Consider the following 13,821-nt stretch of genomic DNA (forward strand, 5'->3'; position numbering starts at 1 on the left):
AAGCTAGCGTGATCTAGGCTGCCATTATCCAAGGAGCAGGGCCAGGCGCGTGCCACTCGTTTGAACAATGCGGGCGAAATAACTGCCTTATGGGATGCGAAGCTTGCGCATGCGCAGTGACGCAGACGCGCCTTTCAAAATGGCGGCGGCAGCAACACACGCGAAAGATCGATCTCCTGTATTTTCTTAGTTTTATTCTAAACAAGATGCCCCGATTTCATTTAAATACATTTAATAGCTGTAGGAACTAGTGAGCGGTATTTAGCAACATGCTATGTTAGAATAATGCCATCAAACGTGTCTGTTAAGCATATCACAGCGGACATACACGGAGGAAACATGGGGTAGAATCAAACAGGCCACAGGCTTTGAGATAGGCTGGCTCCCCAAGCTATTGCCCCCATTTAGCCCGAATGTCATAGACCTCTCCCCCCCCCCACATCCTGACAAAGATGTATTTAGTTGTATTTTGTTATCAGGGTGATCGTCCGTTCGCAGGCCACTTTGGCCATGTGGTGTAGTCATAAACCGTCGCGGATGTTTACCCGAAACCGGGGCATCAAACAAAGAATAAGGATTCCTTAGACAACCCATTTCAAAATATGGCAGCAACAAACGGAGTGCCCAGTTATTTCAAATAAACCATGACCTTTTTTTAAAGTATTGAAGCACTTTTCTACCAATGTGAATAATAAACATTTTAGACAAAAAAAATCAACGAATAACGCTGGCAATTCGTTGTCAAAATGAGCGTACGGCATTAGCCCAGAAGAGGGGTGGCAATTTGCATATGTGAAAGCCTATGTGAATGAGACACAGGTCCCAAACTTTTAACTAGAGACACAATATTTAAGTAGAGGCATACCCAAGCGAAACAAGAGAAAGTGTGAAACAAGCACAACTATTTTAGCGGTGAGGGTAAAATGCGGACCGTTTACAAACAGCGGATTCCGTGTTTAATAGTGTTGAGGCAATGTTTTCTAGCCATTTAAGAAAGGCAGCAAAGGTTTTTTTTTATACCTTTAAACATTAACAAAAACCGCTAATGTCTTTTCTTTAAAATTTTCAAGTCTATTTCTGTCTGGTTTTTCGCGATAAGTTGCGTGAACGCCTGAGTTAGTGTGTTTTTGGGGCTTGGATACACATCGAGGTCCTGACAGAAATAATTATGTCTGCTTTCACAAACCTAAAGTTAAACTTTAAAGCCCATCGGCGTGTGTGTGTGTGTGTGTGTGCTTGTGCACATGAGCACAAGCACATGGTTCAATGTAACTGTAGCAGCTTATTCCATTCATTCATTGTGCACATACACACATACACTCACCTAAAGGATTATTAGGAACACCATACTAATATGGTGTTTGACCCCCTTTCGCCTTCAGAACTGCCTTAATTCTACGTGGCATTGATTCAACAAGGTGCTGAAAGCATTCTTTAGAAATGTTGGCCCATATTGATAGGATAGCATCTTGCAGTTGATGGAGATTTGTGGGATGCACATCCAGGGCACGAAGCTCCCGTTCCAACACATCCCGAAGATGCTCTATTGGGTTGAGATCTGGTGACTGTTGGGGCCATTGTAGTACAGTGAACTCACTGTCATGTTCAAGAAATCAATTTGAAATGATTCGAGCTTTGTGACATGGTGCATTATCCTGCTGGAAGTAGCCATCAGAGGATGGGTACATGGTGGTCATAAAGGGATGGACATGGTCAGAAACAATGCTCAGGTAGGCCGTGGCATTTAAACGATGCCCAATTGGCACTAAGGGGCCTAAAGTGTGCCAAGAAAACATCCCCCACACCATTACACCACCACCAGCAGCCTGCACAGTGGTAACAAGGCATGATGGATCCATGTTCTCATTCTGTTTACGCCAAATTCTGACTCTACCATTTGAATGTCTCAACAGAAATCGAGACTCATCAGACCAGGCAACATTTTTCCAGTCTTCAACTGTCCAATTTTGGTGAGCTCGTGCAAATTGTAGCCTCTTTTTCCTATTTGTAGTGGAGATGAGTGGTACCCGGTGGGGTCTTCTGCTGTTGTAGCCCATCCGCCTCAAGGTTGTGCGTGTTGTGGCTTCACAAATGCTTTGCTGCATACCTCGGTTGTAACGAGTGGTTATTTCAGCCAACCACTCAGTTGGTTTTTGGACTTTCAGTTGCTCTTCTATCAGCTTGAATCAGTCGGACCATTCTCCTCTGACCTCTAGCATCAACAAGGCATTTTCGCCCAACGGGACTGCCGCATACTGGATGTTTTTCCCTTTGCACACCATTCTTTGTAAACCCTAGAAATGGTTGTGCGTGAAAATCCCAGTAACTGAGCAGATTGTGAAATACTCAGACCGGCCCGTCTGGCACCAACAACTATGCCACGCTCAAAATTGCTTAAATCACCTTTCTTTCCCATTCTGACATTCAGTTTGGAGTTCAGGAGATTGTCTTGACCAGGACCACACCCCTAAATGCATTGAAGCAACTGCCATGTGATTGGTTGATTAGATAATTGCATTAATGAGAAATTGAACAGGTGTTCCTAATAATCCTTTAGGTGAGCATATATGCTATGTCTAGATCTCCTGGGGAAATCAAGAGTGTTGCCCACAAACATTGTTCAGCTTTTGGCCTAACATGGTCCTTGCGTGTTTTAAAGTTGCGTGAAGTGGAGTGAGGAGCATTCTGAACATCAAACTATTTTAAGATAAATTGTCTGTAACAGGAAATTTAGTTTCTCAATTTATTTCTTATATATTATTTTGTTAATTATTGAGTTCAAAGTTTTGTAGTAAATGGTGATATTGTCATCAATTTGGTGATAATGCGAGCCAAACATTTCTCGAAAATGACATTTGCATACAGTAAGTAAAACATTCTGAAATCATATTTCTATTTTATTCTGCTGCTGCTTACATGTTTACATCTCTGTCTCTCTCGCTCTCTCTCTCCAGGACAGTGAAAGTAGGACTATTTACCCTTGTTTATGTAGCTGTAGGATGGCCATAATATAGTTTCAATCCGATATCGATGTAATGCTTGTCTGTGATGATTGGTTAACATATTGATTGGTGTATTAATATAGCCGGAAAGTAATAAAACCCATTGCAATCAAGTATACAGTGCCTTATAAAAGTATTCGGTTATCATAATTTTACTCAATTACAAAGGATAGTTAAACGTTTTCCAAATGAGCATTTTATTGCATTTCCAAAGGCACTGTAACTTATTTCTGTGCCAACATTAAAATTAAATAAACTTATGATTTAATGTCGATATGAGATGACAAATTATTCACAAATGATACAGAGGTGCCACTCATTTCCACATACAGTAACTCATCACAATTGGGTGCCACTGTGCTTTTTAATGAAAAGCTGATAAAACTTAAAATGTGGTTCGGTCATGTGTGTAGTCTGTGTGTAGACAAGGAAACAGAGGCATAGTAGCTGTTATTTTTTTATTCCAAAGTCATCCAATTTGCTATTTTCCTTACATACCCACCCATTCACTCACTCACTCACTGACCCACCCACCCATTCACACACCCAAGTCTTCCGTAAGGTGTTTGCAGAACTCGCTGCAGAACCCAGGCTGTGTGAAGTTCCCTCGTCTTCCACGCCCAATGTAGCCTATGGGACAATAAATAATAAGCAAGCATACTTAGTATCAAAACAGAGCAACAATGTTTTTCATTGCATACTTTCAAGAAAATATTCAGGACCTGACACACAATAAATTGTTCTGGTGACTTTCTTTTTGCAACCACTGACTTCAGCAACAATTGTCAACATTCTTACACAGTATGCATACCTGGTAAGCTGTTCTTATAAGTCTCTAGACAGTGCTGGCAGCATTCCAGGCGATACAATCGTCGGAATTGTGCTTGATAGGCCGCACTGTACAGTTTCCATGGGACTACACCTGTAGGTTTCAAATTTAAGAATGATTCATTAGAGTAAAATCCCTTGTTAATGGGAATACAAACATCCTAACTCAAAGGGTATTCAAATATCATAATATGTTTTATACCTACTGTCAAGCCACTGAAAATGCGCTCGGGCACGGAATGTTTCCCTTCCGACTAAGTCCCAAAAAAAGGTGACAAACAAGTGACAGCTTTAAAAAAGCTTTGTCACCCTCGAACAGGACTACTTCTAAAAGGATATCCTCCAGGACGTCGAGGGGGATCTGTGAAAGAAATCATACAAGCACGCAAATATTATTTTACAATAGTTCTGTAATATAACAAAAACAGACAAAAATAGCATGACTTCTACATTCCAACTCCAACTGCTTAAAATGAAGCTCATTGTTTTCACATTTTTGTAGGGTACAGCACAGTAAGCACAGAGAAAAAAAGAGAAAAACAGCAGGTTCAGCTGTAAGATCAGCTACATAAATACCTGTTCAATGGAGATGGAACCCATTCCTCCTCCTCTACCATCTGTGCTTTCAACACATTGAATTTTCCTAAAAGAAATTATATTGTCACAACTATTGTAAAACTATGACATATTGTAATGGTATCACATAGAGTTGACTCCACCTGAGGGCACAGGTGTAAAACAATTTGATCACGTTGGGCACCAGACCTGGAAAAAGGCAGTCATGATACTACCAGCTTGTCAGACTGAAAGGCTTATATGCATATGGGTCAGAACAATGCATCAGAGTGATAAATATTACAGCATCAACTTTGTAAGGTGTATCAATCCCCACTAGGGTTGTAACGGTATACCGGTATGGCGGTTTATTGTGATATTGACATGTACGATTATCATATCATGCACATTTGCCTATCCGCGGTTTGGAAAAAAAAAAAAGAAACCAGATCTCACCTGCGCTGCTGTGTATATGGAACTTCTTTCCGCTTTACTGCTTAGACTCCACCCATAAATGCACAGCGGCGAAAATGTCCGATAGTGGCTGCAAATTCTAATCTCTATTTCCTGCCGAAAAAAAAATTAAAATCTGCAGTATGGGAATATTTTGGGTATCCGAAAAATGATCGTGGGGTGGATATCCAGTTTGCAAGAAATGTGGACGAACAGTGGCCGCAAAAGGAGGAAATACGTCGAACATGTTCTCCCATATTCGCGAACACCATCCCTCCGTGAAGATAAAGGTAAGTTCCATTTATAACTTAAAGCCGTATTATTTCTGTGATGCAGAGGGAATCCCGGAATCCAGTCATGTAATTGGAGTCAATTACAGTATAATTCAGATGCCACGTAAAATGTCCGATTTGATAGATAGATGGATGAATAAATCAAAATATAGCTGTGCAGCAAATTAAATCGCGATGTGCGTCTGTGAATATACAGCGCAAAAAGGCTGCCGCTTGCTCATTAACCAACTACCCCCCCCCCCCCCCCCCCCCCCCCCCCCCACACCACACACACACACACACACACACACAGCGGCACAGATGATTATTTTGTCCTCCAGGTTCGTGTGCCGCCCCCCATAGAATCCCTCCCGGCGCCCTCCCAACTTCATCCCTTATCGTCTCCGCTCGCCCATCCTCTAGAAAAACGCTTTATTTAGATTATTTTTGTTTTCCTCCAAGTTCGTGTGCCGCCCCCCACGTGACATGAAAAAGTGCCGCCCCGGGCGGCTGCCCCGTTCGCCCATGCCTAAAACCGCCACTGCATGATGGTCATGGTTTTTAAAGCGTCTGCTGTCTCATTCACTATGTGAAGACGTGAACACATGAACATATCCAGAGCTACTCTCAAGAGAACACTTAATGATCACTTTATAATTTTATTTAAAAGAATAATCATCAAATACACTAACTGAAAACTCATAGGTGTTTAGTACAAGTGGACACATTCTCTCACCTCAGCGGTCAAGATTGAGCCCTGAAAATCTCAACATGCTTACATTTCTTCATCATAATCTGACCTGAAAAAAAGCAAAGAAATGCATGCTGCTATGATAATCTCAGGAAAATATTAACAAACATGACCCTGCACATATTGCTCTCCCATATATGCTGTTAAAGAGGAAGGACAGTTTGATTTATTCTTGTCTAATATAAAGAGAAATAACTTATTCCTTATTTTGTTCAAATGGGAGATGCGCAGCTTTATTTTATTTATTTTTCCCCCAAAAGTTAGACTCATACTTCCATAAGTTTTTTTTATTTTCATTAAAAAAAAGTTTGTTACAATAAACCATGTTCATCCAAAAACCATATCTCTTTTTATTCATTTAAGGGTCATTGTAGCTGATGATTATACTAATAATAATGATAGTTTAATACCGTATACCACGAAACCGTGATATTTTCTGAGACGATTATCATACCGTGAAAATCTCATACCGTTACAACCCTAATCCCCACCTTCAGATCAGATCACTAAGACCAATTAATCTGACTCCATTAAATTATGCTGCTGTTTGTAATAGGGTCAGTGGTGGCCTAATGGATAGGGAAGTGCACTTGTAATCGAAAGGTGCCACTGAAGTACCCTGAGCAAGGTACCACCCCCAAGCACTGCTCTCCTCTGCAATGTCATGGTGTCATATAGGTTAAATGCAGAGTACACATTTTGTTGTTGTGCACTGTGTGCTGTGGTGTGTCAATGACAACTAATCACTTCACTTATATGCCATGCACTACGAGGCATCACAGAAAATATTTAAAAAGTATGACACAAAAGGAATTGTATTACTGATTAATGAATAGTTTGTTTCCAAGTTATAAATAATATAATAACCGATACATTAGATGTTAAAAGTTATAACACCCATAAACAATGACAACTGTATTACATGAAATGGTTGCCAATTGTTAAATGGTTTCCAAATTTGCGACTAAGAGAGCCCATGCGGCAATCAATCAAATGAGTCAATCAATATATAAACAAACAAACAAATACGGAGGAACAAAACATAAAACATGCACCTCTGAGTCTCTGATTTCCGATCGGGCACTTGTGTGCTCCAGATGTGGTAGTCCCCAGCAGTCATCACTGCACACTGGTAGATCTCCTGTCATACATATCAGACCATGCATGAAAATATTAACCAAATAAGTGTTTCACCACATTTCTGTGATACTGAGCCATCTTATGAAGCATATAACACTTTCTTAGGGTGGCTGAAGGTTGGTATACATTTAGCTGCAGATCAAGTACCCACTGCAAACATACATAAGTATACATATTCTAAAAAACATGGATGTGTTAAGGTTTTTATTAAGTTGTACAACCAGGCCCTCAAAAAATATATATTGTCTTCATACCAGGGGATGCTGCAGTTGTCATACCATGAGCTGGTGCTGCTGTTGTTGTTTGTGCTTGTTCGGCTGGTGCTTCAGCTGGTGCTGCAAAAAAGCACATTTTAAACCAAATGATTTAGAATGAGTTAAATCGGTTGTACTGCATGCATTTCTCATCAACGCTATGCTGTCTAGCATTTCTGACAGATTTGTAAGTTATAGCTTTATGATCTTTCAAATTGCAAAATAAACATGAGGAATCACCTACAATTAAAAGACAAATATAACTTCACGGCACCGGACAGCAAAATTACATAAACATGACATAAACATGACATTACCACTAATAATTTAGAATGAGGGTGGAATACATACCCAAAACTGTCTGACCATTGGAATTTAACTGTATGTCCACTCCTTTGCCCAATCTCTTCTTCATGCTTTCTATGGTTCTTGAATTTCTAGCATTGTTGTAGTGACACAAAATATTTCGCATCAAAAAGACATGCGATGAGGGAGTCATCATGTTGAGAAAATGATTGTTTTTCCTCATTCCAGCAAAGAGCTGTTCAGCACACGGGCTGTTGATCCAACCACGTAACTCTGGGACCAGTTCCACCTTTCGCAAGACATCCCTGGCATCTTTTGAGTTTGCCTCATGAAATCTATCATAAAGAGCATAATGCTCAGACGATCCAGTTATAGGGTGGCCATTTTCATCAGGAACTGGCTTCTTGGTGACTAGCCATGGCAAGCTCACTTTTATCTGTCCAGTAGTGGCACATCTGATGTTATCTTCAGTAGGCTCAAGTAACCTACCCCCATGAGGTTTGAAGGGTAATGATTCTGGATCTCTTAGGTTGGTATGTGTTGCCAACCCTCTCGCAAAATCATATAATACAATGTTTGGAAAATGTTTCATCGACAATAAAAGGTCAGCAAAGTCCCGGGGGCTCTCAGCCCTTATGTTGAACTTAACACCATACACCACAGCACAAGGACAGGTGACCACAGCCCATCCACCTGTTTAAGGAAACTGTAAATCAGAGTGCAACCATTCCAAGTAATGAAACTAAGAACTGTCTGTAAAAACGGTCTCTCAGTAATAGAACACAACTTACCAGAAGCTCCCCAGATCTGTGAAAACACCTTATCATAACTCGCTCTGTTCTTCATTTCTTGTTGAAGTCTCGTTACCAGGTCCATCCGTGAGCCTTTGGGGTCTATGCCACACTGTCGGCACAGAGCACGCACAGCTTCCATCTATAATGAACATTAGTATAGTTGGTCTGGCGTGGTTCAAAAACACACATCTTTGACAAAACTGACAAAAATTGACTTAAGTTCAGTACCTTGAGCTTAAGAAGTTCATCAGTCAGTCGGTCCTCTGTGAGGTTAAACTCAGATTCCTCCTTTGCACTACAAGCAGAATACACTTCTTTGTATTCAGTGTTGAGTACAACATCCCTATCTCTTGTGTGAGGACCAATCCACGGAGCCCAACTATGGTAACTGGGATGGACGACAAATGGGTTTGACTTGTTGCCTTTAAATGATGTTAGAAAATATTATTAACATAACAGTACATTATTCCACGATAAACAAAGTAAATGCTAGAATACTGTCATCCCACCTAGAACATTGTGCGGACTGTACTTACTTGGGACCAACCCACGGCTGATCATTTCAAGGGAAACCATCTCCCAGAAATTTTCAACACTTACCTTTCCATCAAAAGTCTGAGATGGTTCCTCAATGCTGCTCACTAAGGAAAGCAAGACTTAAGTAAGCATGTTCCAAACAGTCATAGCTGGATATGTGGTGCTTGAAACAATGTAAGACTAAGAAAATGAATAAATGTGTTCACTTACCAGGCATGCTAAAAACGCCCTTCTCATGAAGGTCCATCACAACAGATACTGGATGATAACCACACGATACACAAGCATATGTGTAACCGAGGTCTGACAGTGCTTCAAAGCTTAAATAAGCCTGCAGGACCCTTTCCCTGGATGGATAGGTTTTACCAGAGGTCTTCTCCAACACATCCATGGCACTCCCTACTGCCTGATGAGTCTGTGAAATTGATGTATGACATTTAAAGGCTTTACAATATATTATTTTGATAAAGTATTCGTAATTGTTTTAAATGATTAAAACAACAGAACATGGTTCCTACCTGAAGTGTATTGCGTAGAAAATGGCACATGTATATGGACAGAAGTGTGTGGTCATCGAAATTGTGGACACCATCAGTCCACTCCTGGTATCGATATGCCATACCACACCTGTAGCACCATTTTCTGTACACTGAAATTCCTAATGGACACAAGCACCAGTAAATGTTACACATTTATCTTTCACCATTTTACACTGTGACATGTCTCTATACTTTGCACAGTACTAAAAGCCAGTGTATGAAATTATCTCAGTAAGCATACAAGTGTGAATTGCTGGGAAGGAGGCTAAGCTGCTGATAGTGGAAGTCATGGCTACACTGACATTTACAGTACATGTAGTGAGTAATGAAATGTTAAAATATCGATAATAAATATTTAAATAAAGAGAGAACATACCTTCTATGACATCAGTGATTGTTAGGATTTTAGCCTTAGATGTAATCAGCACAGGTTCGCTTAGAGGAGTGGGCTCTAAACATTCTGAGCAAAAGGTTTCTGATGGTATGAAGTGCACAGGGAAATGAATGGTCTTGACCACGTCTGAGGGGAAAATCGCAGGCAGTTTCTTCTTATGAAAAATGTATTGAACCATCCGCGACAGATTTTTGCCTTCAGGTGAGTATGGAGCTCCTTCTTCTAGGTCAAAACTTTCCATGTCAATTGGAAAATGTTCTGTGATGTTCTCCTCCACACTTCTGGTTTTTCTGAAGAGTGCCTGGTCTGTTTCAAATAAATGCCACTTGGCAACATATTTAGGTATGCATGACTGCCTTGGGTTCGCGCAAGGACAATGCCATGAAATGATTTTAGAATTGTACCTTACCACCACTCTGCCAAGCCGGCTGTAATAGGAGATAGTTGACTCGTATACAGAAATGTGCTTTTTGTAGGGGGGTCCACACACAGTCACCAGACAGGACAACGGGACTCCTGCATCATTTGCTTCTCTCTGACGTACCAAACACCTTTCCTTTTTGTCTTCCCCAAACCACTTGTCATGTACCATCACCTGCAAAACATCCTCTGTAAGTGATGGAGTGTCCATTCTGGCTGGAGGGCAGTACACGAGGGACTGAATGTGGTGGCACTCAAATGGACGAAGGTTTGACCTCTCTGCAAACTCTGCATTAATTCTGCAGATATCCAGCTCACACATTGTTTTTTGTTCAGGACCCCATGTCCTTTTAATGACACGTACTGGTGTGCTGGGTGCTATAAAAGACTTTGCTACTGCAAACACTCCATTTGTGTAATCAACACACTGAGCACTGAGGTGGTTCTGTGCCGTAATGTCCATTTTGATGGGAGTGTGACGTCTTCGAAGATGTATCCGTAGGTTCCGTCTATTAAGGATTAGGCCACAGCTAGTACACTTCACTGTTTTCTGCTTTCTTTGGGTGAGAGGGTGGTAGTGCTGGTGCTGCTGAGGAGCCAGGATCAGAGGAACATGAAGAAAGTGAGGGGTGGAGGATGGGGACTGGGGGAGGGGGACATGCAGCTTCAGAAGCAGTAAAGGAGGGAGCAGGAGAGGCGGGAGGTGACTGATGCGCTTCCGTTGTGGTTGGCTTGGTTTCACTGATGCATTGGGATACATGATGTTTAAACTGGTCTTTGCGTATTATTGTTTGGCTGCAATAAAGACAATGAAAGTGTCCTGTGGGTCTGCAATAATTGTTGCATTTGCTGATGAAGAAACCTGCAAGACGGCAACATGAAGACCAAAGCTATCAACAGAAAAGAAAGGTATACACAGAACGGGACTGGGGGAGTGAGGTCAGGAGTAGCTGATCAGAAAGTTACAGTGTCAAACAAAACACAAACATAGGTAAATTAGCTTACCAATATTCACATGACTTCAGGGACTCCCACTAAGGAACTCCACATCATTTTGTCTATCTTGATTGTAAGAAGTGCATTCTACATTTAAGCATGTGTATGTTTTAAAACCACCAAAATCAATAGACCAATAAACATCATTAGGAATTACCTCTATGCTGTACTGCATGTCTCACGTGGCTCTGAATGTGTGTTGTAAATTTGAATTGTTGGTCAGTTGCATAAGTGCAGCATGGGCATCTGAACACACCGTCTAGGCAAAACCTTGTTGCATCAGGACTGGCCTGTAAATGCGTTGGATGCTTTAAAACATAAACAATAAAACATTGTGTAAACTTACTGTTACTCTGAGGTGCACGCTCATTCTAACAACATAACATGCATGCAGAAGTAATGCAGCTTGTAAGGTTATCAGGCTGTGATATCGATAAAATATCTTATAGAGCATTCATATCATCAGCATTAACTTGAGTATCCTGAGCATCATAATATAGCCTAAACATCTGCATAATTAACAATCATAATATACTATTTTTACATAAATACCATTGAGGTTGTTGGTGTAATTTAATAATATATCGGTCACATACTCCATAACTCTTAATAAAACAATTCGGTCATCATAATCAGAAAAACTCAAAAGCACCTGTCGTAGTCTGTTTTCTACATATGCATTTGTGATAAATATTTTGCAATATTGTCATATAATTTTTAGGACATAAGGCCCAGACCTGCGGTCCCTGAAACAAAAGAGAAACAACCTAGCAGCAAAACGTACCGTCTGCGTTTTCTAGTGTTACGCCCTAAAACAAAACATATATACATGATTTATTTATTCAAATTTCATTTTAGTCTATTCAATGTGTTACCCTTCTCATGTTCTGAATCTAAGGGCATTTCAAGTCCGGAAATTTTAACTAGAGACACAATATTTAAGTAGAGGCATACCCAATTTCATTTTAGTCTATTCAATGTGTTACCCTTCTCATGTTCTGAATCTAAGGGCATTTCAAGTCCGGAAATTTTAACTAGAGACACAATATTTAAGTAGAGGCATACCCAAGCGAAACAAGAGAAAGTGTGAAACAAGCACAACTACTTTAGCCCAAGTTTTTAAAAATGAGAAAAAGCCGTAATCAGTTTAACAGTTTTATTTCAATGTCAAAGAGAAAAAAAAACACTTCACCAAAGGCGAAGATCCATCCATAGCGGCTCTGGGTCCCGTCAGTGTAGCACAAAGCTAGCGTGATCTAGGCTGCCATTATCCAAGGAGCAGGGCCAGGCGCGTGCCACCCGTTTGAACAATGCGGGCGAAATAACTGCCTTATGGGATGCGAAGCTTGCGCATGCGCAGTGACGCAGACGCGCCTTTCAAAATGGCGGCGGCAGCAACACACGCGAAAGATCGATCTCCTGTATTTTCTTAGTTTTATTCTAAACAAGATGCCCCGATTTCATTTAAATAGGGAGTCATCATGTTGAGAAAATGATTGTTTTTCCTCATTCCAGCAAAGAGCTGTTCAGCACACGGGCTGTTGATCCAACCACGTAACTCTGGGACCAGTTCCACCTTTCGCAAGACATCCCTGGCATCTTTTGAGTTTGCCTCATGAAATCTATCATAAAGAGCATAATGCTCAGACGATCCAGTTATAGGGTGGCCATTTTCATCAGGAACTGGCTTCTTGGTGACTAGCCATGGCAAGCTCACTTTTATCTGTCCAGTAGTGGCACATCTGATGTTATCTTCAGTAGGCTCAAGTAACCTACCCCCATGAGGTTTGAAGGGTAATGATTCTGGATCTCTTAGGTTGGTATGTGTTGCCAACCCTCTCGCAAAATCATATAATACAATGTTTGGAAAATGTTTCATCGACAATAAAAGGTCAGCAAAGTCCCGGGGGCTCTCAGCCCTTATGTTGAACTTAACACCATACACCACAGCACAAGGACAGGTGACCACAGCCCATCCACCTGTTTAAGGAAACTGTAAATCAGAGTGCAACCATTCCAAGTAATGAAACTAAGAACTGTCTGTAAAAACGGTCTCTCAGTAATAGAACACAACTTACCAGAAGCTCCCCAGATCTGTGAAAACACCTTATCATAACTCGCTCTGTTCTTCATTTCTTGTTGAAGTCTCGTTACCAGGTCCATCCGTGAGCCTTTGGGGTCTATGCCACACTGTCGGCACAGAGCACGCACAGCTTCCATCTATAATGAACATTAGTATAGTTGGTCTGGCGTGGTTCAAAAACACACATCTTTGACAAAACTGACAAAAATTGACTTAAGTTCAGTACCTTGAGCTTAAGAAGTTCATCAGTCAGTCGGTCCTCTGTGAGGTTAAACTCAGATTCCTCCTTTGCACTACAAGCAGAATACACTTCTTTGTATTCAGTGTTGAGTACAACATCCCTATCTCTTGTGTGAGGACCAATCCACGGAGCCCAACTATGGTAACTGGGATGGACGACAAATGGGTTTGACTTGTTGCCTTTAAATGATGTTAGAAAATATTATTAACATAACAGTACATTATTCCACGATAAACAAAGTAAATGCTAGAATACT

At 40.9% G+C, this 13,821-nt stretch overlaps 1 long non-coding RNA gene across 1 annotated transcript; it reads right to left on the reverse strand.

The window, feature by feature from the left end:
* Positions 1–3,508: 3,508 nt before the first annotated feature.
* On the reverse strand, positions 3,509–4,928 carry LOC140586944 (uncharacterized). The gene is made up of 5 exons (XR_011988723.1): positions 4,842–4,928; positions 4,407–4,473; positions 4,037–4,191; positions 3,814–3,924; positions 3,509–3,632 (listed from the first exon to the last, which is right to left on the reverse strand). It is a non-coding gene; the product is annotated as an uncharacterized lncRNA (long non-coding RNA).
* Positions 4,929–13,821: the final 8,893 nt, after the last annotated feature.

The sequence above is a fragment of the Paramormyrops kingsleyae genome, unplaced genomic scaffold, assembly GCF_048594095.1.
Source record: "Paramormyrops kingsleyae isolate MSU_618 unplaced genomic scaffold, PKINGS_0.4 ups99, whole genome shotgun sequence".
Lineage (NCBI taxonomy): Eukaryota > Metazoa > Chordata > Actinopteri > Osteoglossiformes > Mormyridae > Paramormyrops > Paramormyrops kingsleyae.